The sequence below is a fragment of the Scyliorhinus canicula genome, chromosome 17 (genome assembly GCF_902713615.1).
Source record: "Scyliorhinus canicula chromosome 17, sScyCan1.1, whole genome shotgun sequence".
NCBI classification, from domain to species: Eukaryota; Metazoa; Chordata; class Chondrichthyes; order Carcharhiniformes; family Scyliorhinidae; genus Scyliorhinus; species Scyliorhinus canicula.
In genome coordinates, this window is record NC_052162.1 from 116,566,510 (window position 1) to 116,584,183 (window position 17,674).

At 43.3% G+C, this 17,674-nt stretch overlaps 1 protein-coding gene and 7 non-coding genes across 9 annotated transcripts in view; 1 reads left to right on the plus strand and 7 right to left on the minus strand.

Annotated features, from left to right (window-relative positions):
- The window catches only part of LOC119951358 (zinc finger protein 229-like), a 394,086-nt gene that overhangs the window by 8,929 nt on the left and 367,483 nt on the right, over positions 1-17,674 (plus strand). The gene's annotated exons all lie outside the window — the stretch shown is intronic.
- trnae-uuc lies at positions 8,953-9,024 on the minus strand. The gene has a single exon. It is a non-coding gene; the product is annotated as a tRNA-Glu (tRNA).
- On the minus strand, positions 10,224-10,295 carry trnae-cuc. The gene has a single exon. It is a non-coding gene; the product is annotated as a tRNA-Glu (tRNA).
- On the minus strand, positions 11,496-11,567 carry trnae-uuc. Its single transcript has one exon. It is a non-coding gene; the product is annotated as a tRNA-Glu (tRNA).
- trnae-cuc lies at positions 12,758-12,829 on the minus strand. The gene has a single exon. It is a non-coding gene; the product is annotated as a tRNA-Glu (tRNA).
- On the minus strand, positions 14,027-14,098 carry trnae-uuc. Its single transcript has one exon. It is a non-coding gene; the product is annotated as a tRNA-Glu (tRNA).
- On the minus strand, positions 15,275-15,346 carry trnae-cuc. Its single transcript has one exon. It is a non-coding gene; the product is annotated as a tRNA-Glu (tRNA).
- trnae-uuc lies at positions 16,548-16,619 on the minus strand. The gene has a single exon. It is a non-coding gene; the product is annotated as a tRNA-Glu (tRNA).

The window sequence follows — 17,674 nt, forward strand, 5'->3', positions numbered from 1 at the left end:
TTATGCAGAAAGTAAGGAGGCATGGGATAGTGGGAAATTTGGCCAGTTGGATAACAAACTGGCTAACCGATAGAAGACAGAGAGTTGTGGTGGATGGCAAATATTCAGCCTGGAGCCCAGTTATCAGTGGCGTACCGCAGGGATCAGTTCTGGGTCCTCTGCTGTTTGTGATTTTCATTAACGACTTGGATGAGGGAGTTGAAGGGTGGGTCAGTAAATTTGCAGATGATACGAAGATTGGTGGAGTTGTGGATAGTGAGGAGGGCTGTTGTCGGCTTCAAAGAGACATAGATAGAATGCAGAGCTGGGCTGAGAAGTGGCAGATGGAGTTTAACCCTGACAAGTGTGAGGTTGTCCATTTTGGAAGGACAAATCTGAATGCGGAATACAGAGTTAATGGTAGGGTTCTTGGCAATGTGGAGGAGCAGAGAGATCTTGGGGTCTATGTTCATTGTTCTTTGAAAGTTGCCACTCAAGTGGATAGAGCTGTGAAGAAGGCCTATGGTGTGCTAGCGTTCATTAGCAGAGGGATTGAATTTAAGAGCCGTGAGGTGATGATGCAGCTGTACAAAACCTTGGTCAGGCCACATTTGGAGTACTGTGTGCAGTTCTGGTCACCTCATTTTAGGAAGGATGTGGAAGCTTTGGAAAAGGTGCAAAGGAGATTTACCAGGATGTTGCCTGGAATGGAGAGTAGGTCATACGAGGAAAGATTGAGGGTGCTAGGCCTTTTCTCATTAGAACGGAGAAGGATGAGGGGCGACTTGATAGAGGTTTATAAGATGATCAGGGGAATAGATAGAGTAGACAGTCAGAGACTTTTTCCCCGGGTGGAACACACCATTACAAGGGGACATAAATTTAAGATAAATGGTGGAAGATATAGAGGGGATGTCAGAGGTAGGTTCTTTACCCAGAGAGTAGTGGGGGCATGGAATGCACTGCCTGTGGTAGTAGTTGAGTCGGAAAATTTATGGACCTTCAAGCGGCTATTGGATAGGTACTTGGATTAGGGTAGAATAAGGGAGTGTAGGTTAACTTCTTAAGGGCAGCACGGTAGCATTGTGGATAGCACAATTGCTTCACAGCTCCAGGGTCCCAAGTTCGATTTCGACTTGGGTCACTGTCTGTGTGGAGTCTGCACATCCTCCCCGTGACTGCGTACTCCGGTTTCCTCCCACAGTCCAAAGATGTGCAGGTTGGGTGGATTGGCCATGACAAATTGTCCAAAATTCTATGATTAACCTAGGACAAAAGTTCGGCGCAACATCGTGGGCCGAAGGGCCTGTTCTGTGCTGTATTTCTCTATCAAATGGGTTTTTCAGACTTTTGCCATTGTGGGTGTAGATGGCATGTGTTGATTGCTGCCTGCCTGGATGTCTGAATTAACCTGTCCCTATTTTCTAGTGAGTTATGACTTGCCTTTGTGCGTTTGTACATGGGCCCCGATATTTTCCCACAAGCCACCCTGGATAAAAAATAGACGCAAGATCGCCATGAACCGATATCTGTTGTGGTGCACCCCGCTTGTGTAATAAACTATACCTTGTGGACATTGTTGCCTATCCTCATGGAAGCTCTCCTTCCTCGATCATAATTGAAGACACGGTGCTGGATCCTTCGGGTGGCCTGGCCTCCAGATCACGGAAAGTGTCCTCAACCACCCGCTGTGAGTAACAGCCATTAACCTTTTCCCTTCCCGCTGTCATATGCGAGTACCTTTAAGAAATAGGTGTTTATTAATTAGCTGTAGTAGGTGTACCTTTATGAAATGGGTGTTTGTCAGATAGCTGCAGTGATGTCAGAGTGTGGGTGGAGCTGGGCTGTCTGTCTTACACTTTCATTTTTGAGCAGGCAGCTACAGTATATTTTAGTTTCATTTTGAGAGCCGGATAGCCGCAGGAAAAGCAAACATCTGTATAAGGCCGATCTCTGCAACCTAAAGACTGTCTCCAGATCATTTGTGGATTTCAAAGTGATAACTGCTCTCAGTAGTGAATATAAATCTGATCTCTGTGTTAAAAAGGGTCTTTTGTCTTATGGATGTTGTAAGGAAAGATTAAGGGTTACTTATAGAGTACAGTATTCTTTGGGGTGAGTATTTTAGTTGATGGTTGCTAAGATGTTTATTGTGTGTGTTTAAAAATGTTAATGGGATTCATAGAATAAACATTGTTTTTGTTTAAAAATACTCTTAGTTCTCTGTTGCACCACACCTGTAAAGTGGGCCCTAGTACTCCCCATTACACTCTATTAAAAGTTGTGGGTCAGGTGAACTCCATGATACACTTTGGGGTTCTCTAAACCCTGGCCCATAACAAATTGGGAGCTCGAGGGTGATAAAAGTCTATCTATTGGGTTGACTTTGTGAACTTAAAGACAGTGAGGGGTGAGCATATTGTGGTTGCTTTTCAGGTGTGGTATACCAGTTTAAGTAGGAGTGTGTTGTGCACAATGGCTCTTTCAGAGGTTCTGAAATTTTGGGGGGGGGGGGGGGGGAGACCGTCACACGCAGTATCTTACGAACAGAGACTAAAAACAGGCTTTTAGATTTGCCAAAAACATTGCAGTTAACATTACCTGACAGAATACAAAAAGAAAAGGTACTGAAATTGCCTGAGATACCGTCTGACTCATTAGAAATGACAAAAATTCAGTGCAAATCAGGCAACTTGAACATGAAAAAGAATTAAAGCCGCTTGAATACGCAATGAGAGAAAAATAAAGAGAAAAGGAGATACAGATCATGGAAAAACAAAGAGAGAGAGGAAAGGGAAAAAGAGAGAGAGTTTGAACTTAGAAAAAGGCCATGAAACATGACAGTCAGTTAAATCTGGAGGATGTAAAGGGAAATGTAGTTGGAGGATAGTGATGAGGACAAAGAGAAAGAGCGTCATAGTCGAAGGCTTGGTGGGGATCTATTTAAATACGTCCAAGCATTGCCACGGTTTGATGAGAAGGAGGTCGAAGCCTTTTTCATTTCATGTGAGAAGGTGGCTGAACAAATTCAATGGCTACCGATCATGTGGGCATTACTGATTCGAACAAAGCTGGTAGGTAGGGCTAGTGTGGTAGGTAGAGCTAGTGAAGTGTTTGCATCACTACCGGAGGCGGTATCTGGGAGGTATGAGGAGGTGAAAAAATCCATCTCCGGTGCGTATGAACTAGTGCCTGAAGCCGACAGACAAAGGTTTAGAAATTTAAGGAAAGAACCTGGTCAAACACACATGGAGTTTGAAAGGATCAAACAGAGTAACTTTGATAGGTGGCTAAGGGCTTTGAAAATAGACCAAACGTATGAAGCTCTCAGAGAAATTAGACTTTTGGAGAAGTTTAAAAATTCAATTCCTGATGTAGTGAGAACTCATGTGGAAGAGCAGAGGGTTAAAACTGCGAGGTTAGCAGCAGAAATGGCAGATGATTATGGATCAGTTCATAAATCAAAGCTTGGTTTCCGACATCAGTTTCAGCCGGTGAGGGATAGAAACTGGGGAAAAGAGAAATACTCAAGTGTTAGAGGTAAAGGAGATCTGATAGGAGATAATAAGGAGAGTGCACCTCAGATTTAAAAAGAAATCCAGGAGGGTGGAAGAGAAATGAAAAGTTTCAAATGTTTTCACTGTAATAAACTAGGCCATGTAAAGTCACAGTGCTGGTGGTTAAAGAAAAGCACTGGGAAGGCTGATGTGGTAAAACAGGAGAAGACAGTGGGGTTTGTTAAAGTGGTGAAAGAAAGCCCAAGTGAAGTGAAGGAGGTACAAAAGATTGTACAGCCTGATCAAGAGGTGATTGATAAGAAGGTGCCAGATCTCTTTAAAGAATTTACTTGTGTGGGTGAAGTTTACTCATATGTATGAGAAGGAGCAGGTAAAGAAGTCACAATTTTAAGAGTTACGAGGGCTAGTCAATCTTTAATGGTAAGGGATGAGGAATTATGTAGTTTAGGAAAAATATTGCCAGTAGAGATGGTAATATGTGGAATTCAGGGTGAGAAGAGTAGTGTTCCATTATATAAGGTAAGGTTGCAAAGTCCAGTGAAGAGTAGTGAAGTGGTAGTAGGAGTAATAGAGAAACTATTTTGTCCAGGAATACAGTTTATCTTGGGTAATGATATAGCTGGATCACATGTGGGAGTGACGTCTACTGTGGTTGATAAGCCAGTGGAAAATCAGACAACTGAAGTGTTGAAGGAAGAATATCCTGGGATTTTTCCAGATTATGTAGTAACAAGGTCATAAAGTCACAGGTTAAGACAAGAGGAGAAATCAGAGTGAAGATGAAGTTGAAGTTAAATTATCAGACACGTTTTTGATCAGATTATTGGAAAAGAACAAGTAAAGTGGAGGATGAGGCGGATATTTTTAGTTCAGGAAAATTGGCGGAGTTACAACAGAAAGATATAGAAATAAAACGGATGTATCAGAAAGCTTACACAGAAGAGGAATCTGAGTGCATACTGGAGTGTTATTACTGTAAAAATGAAGTCTTGATGAGAAAATGGAGACCTTTACATATGTCATGTGCGAGTAAAAAATGGGTGTTTATCGAATAGCTGTAGTAGGTGTACCTTTATGAAATGGGTGTTTGTCAGATAGCTGCAGTGATGTCAGAGTGTGGGTGGAGCTGGGCTGTCTGTCTTACACTTTTATTTTTGAGCAGGCAGCTAGTGTATTTTAGTTTTGCTTTGAGAGCTGGATAGCCGCGGGAAAAGCAAACAGCTGGATAAGGATTTCTCTCTGCAATTCAAAGATTGTCTCCAGATCATTTGAGGATTTCAAAGTGATAACTGCTCTCAGCAGTGAATTTAAATCTGATCTCTGTTTTAAAAAGCGCCTTTTGTCTTCTGGGTGTTGTAAGGAAAGATTAAGGATTACTTATAGAGTACTGTATTCTTTGGGGGGAGTATTTTAGTTGATGGTTGCTAAGATGTTTATTGTCTGTGTTTAAAAATGTTAATGGGATTCATAGAATAAACATTGTTATTGTTTAAAAATACTCTTAGTTCTCTGTTGCGCCACACCTGTAAAGTGGGCCCTAGTGCTCCCCATAACCACACTCTCTGTTACAAGTTGTGGGTCAAGTGAACTCCATGATACACTTTGGGGTTCTCTAAATGCTGGTCCATAACACCGCTCCCTGTGGGCGACTAGTGGGATTTGCTGGAGGACAGTCTAAGGTTTTCTCCACTTACGCTGTAGGCAGCACATAACCGTTACCCATACCAGCATTATGCCTGCACCAATAGTCATTCCTATTCGGATTACCTCCCACCCATCTGTAAGTCAGTTGCCTGCAGCCCCGGGAACATATATGTCCCACCAATGTTGTGTTCCGGAGAGTCCCACCTGAATAACGGTCTGGATAGCTGAGCCCACCTGGATCTTTCCTTTCCTTATCTGATTTGTCGACTGCCCTGACATTCTCCTGAGCGAGCTTTGTTGCTCCGTGCATAGCCTATCGGACTGTGCTGCCTGGTGTCTTGTACATGTAAAGTGAGTCATCCCACCAGGCCCCAAATAGGTAGCCTGATGTACGTCGGGGGAGATGAAATTCCCTCAGTGTTAAAGAGTCCGTTACCTGCAGGCAGAATCTGTGGCTGCTACCACATAGGAGGCCTCCCGCGATTATCCCCACCTCCGGCTGTGTGGGACCGACCTGTATGGGCTTAAAAGCTTCTTTCAGTGGCATAACATTGACCATAACGTTGCTGTGGATTGACAAGGGTTCGAGAGTCCGACAGGTACACACTATGTAATGTGCTGAATCGGAACAGCATTCTGCGGTGCTCATATGTGGCAGGTCATTATGATGGGCTCGGTATCTTCTAGATCCGGTCCGGTAAACCCAACCCTCCTGCACGGTTCCCAATGACTCAAACCTAGAGCTGTCCTTAAAGGTTCCCTTGGATGGGTTTTCCTGGGGGACTGCTAGATTAAACTTTATCCCTCCCTCAGTGGGTCCACCCCCTGGCCTGGTAACCACCAGTTTGTTCCTGTCCCTGTGGTTGTGAAGGAGGTTTATTTTGTATAGGGGGGTGAATAAGTGCCGTGGGATTGGCCCGAACCTAAAATCCTCTATGTCACCCCGGATACAGTCAATTGAATCTCCTGCAAGAGTGTCACAGGCCCTTCCCTTTGCTTGTGCTTGAATGGTGTTAATTATACCCATAGATACCTCGTCCAGGACTCACAGAAGCTCTTCTCCCTGTAAATTTATGGAAGCCAGTGCGTCCCATATACCCCATATTGTAGCCCTTTTCCGACTTCCGCGGCTACCCAGGAGGCATAACTGTTTGTCTCCGCCAGCTGCACCGAGTTCAGGACCGAGTTTGCACAACCAAATAATCCTCCGATGTCCCCTAAAGTGCTCCTTTCACCTCGCCTGCGTACCCTAGATTCTGGGGTTATTTTATTGTGGGACTGAAAACAGGCTGAGAAGATACACATAGGCCAGGAACAGAAACTATCTCATGAAACCCTGGCTGGAATCGATACTGACCATCTGCAAAAGCACCCAAGTCAAGGCACAGACCTGTTACTGTTACATGGACTTTGTGATTACCCACTCCAAAGACGATGAATATGTAACAAATGTCCAGACTCAGGTGATCAACTTTGCAGCAGGAGGAAGAACAGACAAAATAAGCCATCAGACTCCTTAATGAGAGAGTCACACAAGGGGAGATTCAGATTTTTTTTTTGTAAATTTAGAGTACCCAATTCATTTTTTCTAATTGAGGGGCAATTTAGCGTGGCCAATCCACCTACCCTGCACATCTTTGGGTTGTGGGGGCGAAACCCACGCAAACACGGGGAAAATGTGCAAACTCCACACAGACAGTGACCCAGAGCCGGGATCGAACCTGGCACCTCGAGGCTGCAATACTAACCCATTGCGCCATCATGCTGCCCTGTCAATGGGTCTTGATTGAATCACCGTGGATATACAGGAATATCCTGCCTTTCCCATTAACAAGTTGGGGTCTGGCTGGGAGAGTGGCTTGTGGCCAGCATATACATATGATTCAATCCATGCTTCTCAGTAAAAAAAATCAGCATCAAACAGATATTAGAATCATAGAATTTACAGTGCAGAAGGATGCCATTCGGCCCATCAAGTCTGCACCGGTCCTTGGAAAGAGCACCCTACTTACGCCCACATCTCCACCCTATAACTGCAACCCAGTAACCCCACTGAACCTTTTTGGACACGAAGGACAATTTAACAGGGCCAATCCATCCAGCCTGCACATCTTTGGACTGTGGGAGTTACCCCACGCAGAGACGGGGTTAATGTGCAGACTCCGCACAGACAGTGAACCAAGACGGGAATCGAACCTGGGATCCTGGAGCTGTGAGCAACTGTGCTAACCACAATGCTACCGTGCTCCCTTCAGCGATATCCTGGGAGATCCCCAGGCACAACCATCGCAAGAAGAAAGGAAAAAATCAAATTACTACGGATGCTGGAATCTGCAACCAAAGAGCTCCCTGGGTTTCGAACCCAGAGAAGACATCCACAGTGAGTGAGCAAAGCCCGCCAGCCTCTTTTCTAAGGGCGGGTAAAACCCAAAGCTCAGCTGAGACTGTGTCGGATTTTCTTGTGCAATAGAATTGTGAGTAAAATTGTGTTTAACTGTGAAGCTGTTTTGTCCTTTGTTCATCTCCCAAATAAAGGCACCTGAGTAAAACTTTTGAGTAAGTAAACTGGTCGAATGCATCAGAGGTTTCAAAAGTACAACATTTACTGACTGCCATTGTTTTATCCCGGCTGACAGTACATCATTCTTCTTTAATTGTCATTTCAAAACTTTAATTACCGATGCACAAGATGACATGTTCAGATGGAACACAAGGGACATCTTCAGCCAATCACAACATTGATTGCTGTCCGCTGGAACATGAAATGGACAGTGAGGTGAAATAGTCCCAAAAGCTGCTCCTGTGTAATTTAAAATTTCAAAACCCACCAACCTGATCACTGTGCCTCCTGTGAAATGTACAACACAAGGATCACATTCATCAGTCATTGAAAATGACTCACTTCAATTTGTAAAAACATTGATAGTTAATCTTCTTCGGAATTAAAATTTTGATCAAAATTTGAATAGTTTCCAATTTTTGTTGATCTTTTTGCGAAGTGAAACTATCACGTTTGCTGAACATACACAAACTCCCCTGTTTCATACTGGGCAGGAACATCAAAACGTACTCATCTGTAACTATGAGGCAAAGCTTTCTCGTTCCGATTTGTTGTTAAACATTAGCACAATACGTCATCTCACAGCCTTGTGACATTTACACTTCCACAAGTTTAGAATGAGATTATTTCTTCCCAGGCTCCACAGTGGGTGAGAGAGGGGCAAGCAGCAGGATTTTACCCAAACTCTACATTCACCCGCTGCCAGCAGAATGCGGAGACTGCAGCTTCAATCAGCGGGTTACTGCCCATCCCGGGGACACTCCATCCAGGAGCAAACCTCCCAATACACCGAGCACAGGCTCAGAAACATGCAGGTAGATTATATTCAGCTCACTTAACCTCCCAGCAACATTTCCACAATTCCTCAATGAGTGGCACTACCTTTTGAACTTCCTCTGTTTTATTCAGCTCCTGTGACCTCAATGGACTGAATAATTTCAGTTAGAAGTTTTCTTGTCATCACGCCCAAGATTTGGAACCAGATCTGGGAGATAATTTTGTCTGTGTGGGCAATAAAAGCTGGCTCAACACCAGCCAGGTTTTCACTGCTTCACCATCTCTCTTCCTTTGCAGCCAATCACTGTCCATTTGTTCCTACCTCTGTGTTTATTGTTGACCTGCTGCACTTGTAATTTTTCCAGCTCTCACGTGAAACTACAAATGTCACTTAACTGATTCTAGCAGAGCTCTTTTCTGTGAAACTGCGATACAGCTTCGTTGAACAGTTTGGTGGTCAACAATAATTCATCATTCCCTGACCGGGAATCGAACCCAGGCCGTGGCGGTGAAAGCGCCAAATCCTAACCACTAGACCACCAGGGAAACTGATGAGCAAAAGTTAAACCGATTGACACTATATCATTCACCTATTATGTTCATGTCCGAGTTTCATTAGAAATATACAAAATTACATGTTTAGAATGAACACGAGTGACATCTTCAGCCAATCACAACACCGATTGTCGTTTGCTCGAACATGAAATCGACAGTGAGACGAAACAGCCCAACAAGCTGCTCATGTGTCACTTCCAACTTACAAAACCCACCAACCTTCTCACTGTGGCTCCTGTGAAACTTACAACGCAACATCCGGCGGACATTATCAGTAATTAGTAATAACTCATTTCAATTGTTAAAAACATTGTTTTTCGCAATTACGTTTTGATCAAAATTTGAATAGTTCCCAATTTTTGTTGATCTTTCTACAAAGTGAAACTATCACGTTTGCTGAACATACACAAACTCCCCTGTTTCATACGGGGCAGAACATTAAAACATACTCATCGTTAAATATGAGGCAAAGCTTTATCGTTCCGATTTGTTGTTAAACATTAGCACAATATGTCATCTCACAGCCTTGTGACATTTACACTTCCACAAGTTTTGAATGAGATTATTTCTTGCCAGGCTCCACAGTGGGTGAGAGAGGGGCAAGCAGCAGGATTTTACCCAAACTCTCCATTCACCCGCTTCCAGCAGAACACAGAGACTGCAGCTTCAATCAGCGGGTTACTGCACATTCCGGGAACACTCGAAACAGGGGTAAACCTCCCAATACACCAAGCACAGGCTCAGAAACATGCAGGTAGATTATATCCAGCTCACTAAACCTCCCAGCAACATTTCCACAATTCCTCAATGAGTGGCACTACCTTTTGAGCTTCCTCTCTTTTATTCAGCTCCTGTGACCTCAATGGACTGAATAATTTCAGTTAGAAGTTTTCTTGTCATCACGCCCAAGATTTGGAACCAGATCTGGGAGATAATTTTGTCTGTGTGGGCAATAAAAGCTGACTCAACACAAGCCAGATTTTCACTGCTTCACAATCTCTCTTCATTTGCAGCCAATCACTGTCCATTTGTTCCGACCTCTGTGTTTATTGTTGACCTGCTGCACTTGTAACTTTTCCAGCTCTCACGTGAAACTACAAATGTCACTTAACTCTTTCCGGCAGAGCACTTTTCTGTAAAACTGTGATTCAGCTTCGTTGAACGGTTTGGTGGGCAACAATAATTCATCATTCCCTAACTGGGAATCGAACCCAGGCCGCGGCAGTGAGAGTGCCGAATCCTAACCACTAGACCACCAGGGAAACCAGTGAAGAATATTTAAACCGCCTGACAGTATATCATACACCTTTTATTTTCATGTCCGATTTTTCATTAGAAATATACAAAATTACATGTTTAGAATGAACACAAGTGACATCTTCAGCCAATCACAACATTGATTGCTGTTTGCAGGAACATGAAATCGACAGTGAGACGAAACAGCCCAACAAGCTGCTCATGTGTCACTTCCAATTACAAAACCCACCAACCTTCTCACTGTGGCTCCTGTGAAACTTACAACGCAACATCCGGCGGACATTCATCAGTAATTAGTAAGAACTCATTTCAATTGTTAAATACATTGTTTTTCGCAATTACGTTTTGATCAAAATTTGAATAGTTCCCAATTTTTGTTGATCTTTTTCCGAAGTGAAACTATCACGTTTGCTGAACATACACAAGCTCCCCTGTTTCATACTGGGCAGAACATTAAAACGTACTCATCTGTAACTATGAGGCAAATCTTTCTCGTTCCGATTTGTTGTTAAACATTAGCACAATACGTCATCTCACAGCCTTGTGACATTTACACTTCCACAAGTTTTGAATGAGATTATTTCTTGCCAGGCTCCACAGTGGGTGAGAGAGGGGCAAGCAGCAGGACTTTACCCAAACTCTCCATTCACCCGCAGCCAGCAGAATGCGGAGACTGCAGCTTCAATCTGCTGGTTACTGCCCATCCCGGGGACACTCCAACCAGGAGAAAATCTCCCAATACACCGAGCACAGGCTCAGAAACATGCAGGTAGATTATATCCAGCTCACTAAACCTCCCAGCAACATTTCCACAATTCCTCAATGAGTGGCACTACCTTTTGAGCTTCTTCTGTTTTATTCAGCTCCTGTGAACTCAATGGGCTGAATAATTTCAGTTAGAAGTTTTCTTGTCATCACGCCCAAGATTTGGAACCAGATCTGGGAGATAATTTTGTCTGTGTGGGCAATAAAAGCTGACTCAACACCACCCAGTTTTCCGCTGCTTCACCATCTCTCTTCCTTTGCAGCCAATCACTGTCCATTTGTTCCTACCTCTGTGTTTATTGTTGACCTGCTGCACTTGTAATTTTTCCAGCTCTCACGTGAAACTACAAATGTCACTTAACTGATTCTAGCAGAGCTCTTTTCTGTGAAACTGCGATACAGCTTCGTTGAACAGTTTGGTGGTCAACAATAATTCATCATTCCCTGACCGGGAATCGAACCCGGGCCGTGGCAGTGAAAGTGCCAAATCCTAACCACTAGACCACCAGGGAAACTGACAAGCAAAAGTTAAACCGCCTGACACTATATCATTCACCTATTATGTTCATGTCCGAGTTTCATTAGAAATATACGAAATTACATGTTTAGAATGAACACGAGTGACATCTTCAGCCAATCACAACATCGATTGCTGTTTGCAGGAACATGGAATCAACAGTGAGACGAAACAGCCCAACAAGCTGCTCATGTGTCACTTCCAACTTACAAAACCCACCAACCTTCTCACTGTGGCTCCTGTGAAACTTACAACGCAACATCCGGCGGACATTATCAGTAATTAGTAATAACTCATTTCAATTGTTAAAAACATTGTTTTTCGCAATTACGTTTTGATCAAAATTTGAATAGTTCCCAATTTTTGTTGATCTTTTCCGAAGTGAAACTATCACGTTTGCTGAACAACACAAACTCCCCTGTTTCATACGGGGCAGAACATTAAAACGTACTCATCTGTAACTATGAGGCAAAGATTTCTCGTTCCGATTTGTTGTTAAACATTAGCACAATAGGTCATCTCGCAGCCTTGTGACATTTACACTTCCACAAGTTTTGAATGAGATTATTTCTTGCCAGGCTCCACAGTGGTGAGAGAGGGGCAAGCAGCAGGATTTTACCCAAACTCTCCATTCACCCGCTTCCTGCAGAACGTGGAGACTGCAGCTACAATCGTCGGGTTACTGCACATTCCGGGGACACTCTAACCAGGGTCAAACCTCCTAATACACCGAGCTCAGGCTCAGAAACATGCAGGTAGATTATATCCAGCTCACTTAACCTCCCAGCAACATTTCCACAATTCCTCAGTGAGTGGCACTGCCTTTGAGCTTCTTCTGTTTTATTCAGCTCCTGTGACCTCAATGAATAATTTCAGTTAGAAGTTTTCTTGTCATCACACCCAAGATTAGGAACCAGATCTGGGAGATAATTTTGTCTGGGTGAGCAATAAAAGCTGGTTCAACACCAGCCATAATTCTGCTGCTTCACAATCTCTCTTCGTTTTCAGCCAATCACCGTCCATTTCGTCCTGCCTCTGTGTTTATTGTTGACCTGCTGCACTTGTAACGTTTCCAGCTCTGACGTGAAATGACAAATGTCACTTAACTCTTTCCGGCAGAGCACTTTTCTGTAAAACTGTGATTCAGCTTCGTTGAACGGTTTGGTGGGCAACAATAATTCATCATTCCCTAACTGGGAATCGAACCCAGGCCGCGGCAGTGAGAGTGCCGAATCCTAACCACTAGACCACCAGGGAAACCGATGAAGAATATTTAAACCGCCTGACAGTATATCATACACCTTTTATTTTCATGTCCGATTTTTCATTAGAGATATACAAAATTACATGTTTAGAATGAACACAAGTGACATCTTCAGCCAATCACAACATCGATTGCTGTTTGCAGGAACATGAAATCGACAGTGAGACGAAACAGCCCAACAAGCTGCTCATGTGTCACTTCCAATTTACAAAACCCACCAACCTTCTCACTGTGGCTCCTGTGAAACTTACAACGCAACATCCGGCGGACATTATCAGTAATTAGTAATAACTCATTTCAATTGTTAAATACATTGTTTTTCGCAATTACGTTTTGATCAAAATTTGAATAGTTCCCAATTTTTGTTGATCTTTTCCCGAAGTGAAACTATCACGTTTGCTGAACATACACAACTCCCTGTTTCATACTGGGCAGAACATTAAAACATACTCATCGTTAAATATGAGGCAAAGCTTTATCGTTCCGATTTGTTGTTAAACATTAGCACAATATGTCATCTCAGAGCCCTGTGACATTTACACTTCCACAAGTTTTGAATGAGATTATTTCTTGCCAGGCTCCACAGTGGGTGAGTGAGGGGCAAGCAGCAAGATTTTACCCAAACTCTCCATTCACCCGCTTCCAGCAGAAGCAGGAGACTGCAGCTTCAATCGTCGGGTTACTGCACATTCCGGGGACACTCTAACCAGGGGCAAACCTCCTAATACACTGAGCTCAGGCTCAGAAACATGCAGGTAGATTATATCCAGCTCACTTAAACCTCCCAGCAACATTTCCACAATTCCTCAATGCAGTGGCACTTTTGAGCTTCCTCTCTTTTATTCAGCTCCTGTGACCTCAATGGACTGAATAATTTCAGTTAGAAGTTTTCTTGTCATCACGCCCAAGATTTGGAACCAGATCTGAGAGATAATTTTGTCTGTGTGGGCAATAAAAGCTGACTCAACACCAGCCAGATATTCAGCTGCTTCACCATCTCTCTTCCTTTGCAGCCAATCACTGTCCATTTGTTCCTACCTCTGTGTTTATTGTTGACCTGCTGCACTTGTAATTTTTCCAGCTCTCACGTGAAACTACATATGTCACTTAACTGATTCTGGCAGAGCTCTTTTCTGTGAAACTGCAATACAGCTTCGTTGAACAGTTTGGTAGTCAACAATAATTCATCATTCCCTGACCGGGAATCGAACCCGGGACATGGCAGTGAAAGTGCCAAATCCTAACCACTAGACCACCAGGGAAACTGACGAGCAAAACTTAAACCGCCTGACACTATATCATTCACCTATTATGTTCATGTCCGAGTTTCATTAGAAATATACGAAATTACATGTTTAGAATGAACACGAGTGACATCTTCAGCCAATCACAACATCGATTGCTGTTTGCAGGAACATGGAATCAACAGTGAGACGAAACAGCCCAACAAGCTGCTCATGTGTCACTTCCAACTTACAAAACCCACCAACCTTCTCACTGTGGCTCCTGTGAAACTTACAACGCAACATCCGGCGGACATTATCAGTAATTAGTAATAACTCATTTCAATTGTTAAAAACATTGTTTTTCGCAATTACGTTTTGATCAAAATTTGAATAGTTCCCAATTTTTGTTGATCTTTTTCCGAAGTGAAACTATCACGTTTGCTGAACAACACAAACTCCCCTGTTTCATACGGGGCAGAACATTAAAACGTACTCATCTGTAACTATGAGGCAAAGATTTCTCGTTCCGATTTGTTGTTAAACATTAGCACAATAGGTCATCTCGCAGCCTTGTGACATTTACACTTCCACAAGTTTTGAATGAGATTATTTCTTGCCAGGCTCCACAGTGGTGAGAGAGGGGCAAGCAGCAGGATTTTACCCAAACTCTCCATTCACCCGCTTCCAGCAGAACACAGAGACTGCAGCTTCAATCGTCGGGTTACTGCACATTCCGGGGACACTCTAACCAGGGTCAAACCTCCTAATACACCGAGCTCAGGCTCAGAAACATGCAGGTAGATTATATCCAGCTCACTTAACCTCCCAGCAACATTTCCACAATTCCTCAGTGAGTGGCACTGCCTTTGAGCTTCTTCTGTTTTATTCAGCTCCTGTGACCTCAATGAATAATTTCAGTTAGAAGTTTTCTTGTCATCACACCCAAGATTAGGAACCAGATCTGGGAGATAATTTTGTCTGGGTGAGCAATAAAAGCTGGCTCAACACCAGCCATAATTCTGCTGCTTCACAATCTCTCTTCGTTTTCAGCCAATCACCGTCCATTTCGTCCTGCCTCTGTGTTTATTGTTGACCTGCTGCACTTGTAACGTGAAATGACAAATGTCACTTAACTCTTTCCGGCAGAGCACTTTTCTGTAAAACTGTGATTCAGCTTCGTTGAACGGTTTGGTGGGCAACAATAATTCATCATTCCCTGACTGGGAATCGAACCCAGGCCGCGGCAGTGAGAGTGCCGAATCCTAACCACTAGACCACCAGGGAAACCGATGAAGAATATTTAAACCGCCTGACAGTATATCATACACCTTTTATTTTCATGTCCGATTTTTCATTAGAGATATACAAAATTACATGTTTAGAATGAACACAAGTGACATCTTCAGCCAATCACAACATCGATTGCTGTTTGCAGGAACATGAAATCGACAGTGAGACGAAACAGCCCAACAAGCTGCTCATGTGTCACTTCCAACTTACAAAACCCACCAACCTTCTCACTGTGGCTCCTGTGAAACTTACAACGCAACATCCGGCGGACATTATCAGTAATTAGTAAGAACTCATTTCAATTGTTAAAAACATTGTTTTTCGCAATTACGTTTTGATCAAAATTTGAATAGTTCCCAATTTTTGTTGATCTTTCTCCGAAGTGAAACTATCACGTTTGCTGAACATACACTAACTCCCCTGTTTCATACTGGGCAGAACATTAAAACATACTCATCGTTAAATATGAGGCAAAGCTTTATCGTTCCGATTTGTTGTTAAACATTAGCACAATATGTCATCTCAGAGCCTTGTGACATTTACACTTCCACAAGTTTTGAATGAGATTATTTCTTGCCAGGCTCCACAGTGGGTGAGAGAGGGGCAAGCAGCAGGATTTTACCCAAACTCTCCATTCACCCGCTGCCAGCAGAATGCGGAGACTGCAGCTTCAATCAGCGGGTTACTGCCCATTCCGGGGACACTCTAACCAGGGGCAAACCTCCCAATACACCGAGCACAGGCTCAGAAACATGCAGGTAGATTATATCCAGCTCACTAAACCTCCCAGCAACACTTCCACAATTCCTCAATGAGTGGCACTACCTTTTGAGCTTCCTCTCTTTTATTCAGCTCCTGTGACCTCAATGGACTGAATAATTTCAGTTAGAAGTTTTCTTGTCATCACGCCCAAGATTTGGAACCAGATCTGAGAGATAATTTTGTCTGTGTGGGCAATAAAAGCTGACTCAACACCACCCAGTTTTCGGCTGCTTCACCATCTCTCTTCCTTTGCAGCCAATCACTGTCCATTTGTTCCTACCTCTGTGTTTATTGTTGACCTGCTGCACTTGTAATTTTTCCAGCTCTCACGTGAAACTACAAATGTCACTTAACTGATTCTAGGCAGAGCTCTTTTCTGTGAAACTGCGATACAGCTTCGTTGAACAGTTTGGTGGTCAACAATAATTCATCATTCCCTGACCGGGAATCGAACCCGGGCCGTGGCAGTGAAAGTGCCAAATCCTAACCACTAGACCACCAGGGAAACTGACGAGCAAAAGTTAAACCGCCTGACACTATATCATTCACCTATTATGTTCATGTCCGAGTTTCATTAGAAATATACGAAATTACATGTTTAGAATGAACACGAGTGACATCTTCAGCCAATCACAACATCGATTGCTGTTTGCAGGAACATGGAATCAACAGTGAGACGAAACAGCCCAACAAGCTGCTCATGTGTCACTTCCAACTTACAAAACCCACCAACCTTCTCACTGTGGCTCCTGTGAAACTTACAACGCAACATCCGGCGGACATTATCAGTAATTAGTAATAACTCATTTCAATTGTTAAAAACATTGTTTTTCGCAATTACGTTTTGATCAAAATTTGAATAGTTCCCAATTTTTGTTGATCTTTTTCCGAAGTGAAACTATCACGTTTGCTGAACAACACAAACTCCCCTGTTTCATACGGGGCAGAACATTAAAACGTACTCATCTGTAACTATGAGGCAAAGATTTCTCGTTCCGATTTGTTGTTAAACATTAGCACAATAGGTCATCTCAGCAGCCTTGTGACATTTACACATCCACAAGTTTTGAATGAGATTATTTCTTGCCAGGCTCCACAGTGGTGAGAGAGGGGCAAGCAGCAGGATTTTACCCAAACTCTCCATTCACCCGCTGCCAGCAGAACGCGGAGACTGCAGCTTCAATCGTCGGGTTACTGCACATTCCGGGGACACTCTAACCAGGGTCAAACCTCCTAATACACCGAGCTCAGGCTCAGAAACATGCAGGTAGATTATATCCAGCTCACTAACCTCCCAGCAACATTTCCACAATTCCTCAGTGAGTGGCACTGCCTTTGAGCTTCTTCTGTTTCATTCAGCTCCTGTGACCTCAATGAATAATTTCAGTTAGAAGTTTTCTTGTCATCACACCCAAGATTAGGAACCAGATCTGGGAGATAATTTTGTCTGGGTGAGCAATAAAAGCTGGCTCAACACCAGCCATAATTCTGCTGCTTCATAATCTCTCTTCGTTTGCAGCCAATCACCGTCCATTTCGTCCTGCCTCTGTGTTTATTGTT